The sequence below is a fragment of the Cebus imitator genome, unplaced genomic scaffold, assembly GCF_001604975.1.
Source record: "Cebus imitator isolate Cc_AM_T3 unplaced genomic scaffold, Cebus_imitator-1.0 Scaffold12, whole genome shotgun sequence".
In the NCBI taxonomy this organism is placed as follows: Eukaryota; Metazoa; Chordata; class Mammalia; order Primates; family Cebidae; genus Cebus; species Cebus imitator.
In genome coordinates, this window is record NW_016107327.1 from 11,412,341 (window position 1) to 11,413,103 (window position 763).

Below are 763 nucleotides of genomic sequence, written 5' to 3' on the forward strand. Positions count from 1 at the left end.
TTAAGTGCTCAGACAGCATAAACCTTCATTAGGTGACATCAGAAAGAAAAGACACAGACTTAGCCATCTCAGGTAGAAGTAACAAAGTCATCAGCCTCCTATTAAGACAGACCTGGGTTTGAAGCTCTGCACAGCCATTTCCTAGCTAGTCTGGGGAAAATTACTTCAAGCCTCAGTGTCTTTATCTGTAAAATAAGGGGAGTTATATTACCTGGTCAGGATGTTGTCAGAATTAGAAATAATGTAGAGATCCAACACAAGTAGGTCAATTAAGGGAAGATACTAAAAATAACAACAGGTGAAATGTACCCCCCAGAGATAAAATGGATAAATAAATGCATCCTTCTCACACATAGAATACAATAACCTCAGAAAAATATTGCCTAAAGTAAACATGCTTGCCGAGCCAATGTTCATCATCCAGAAATATGGAGAGGATGTTTGGGATATGGGGGGCGTGATATTTTACAGTTGTATGGCCTTTTAACAAGGGTAGACTTGCAAGTTGCACTGGCTTCCCTGCTCTCTGGCTACCCATTCCAGCACCCAGAGTTTGCGAACCTGGGGCCAAGGGACAGAATCTGGCATAGACAGGTGCACTTGACAGCTCTATCAGGGCTGTTGCAGCTGTGTTGGTGTCCCCACAAGGAGGTTGACATCCAGCTGTGACCCTCGCATTAAGCCCAGCACCGGGCAGGGGAGCAACTGCTCAGAGGCACCTTTGACTTGGCACATCAGCACCCACTGCATTTTTCCCGTCCTG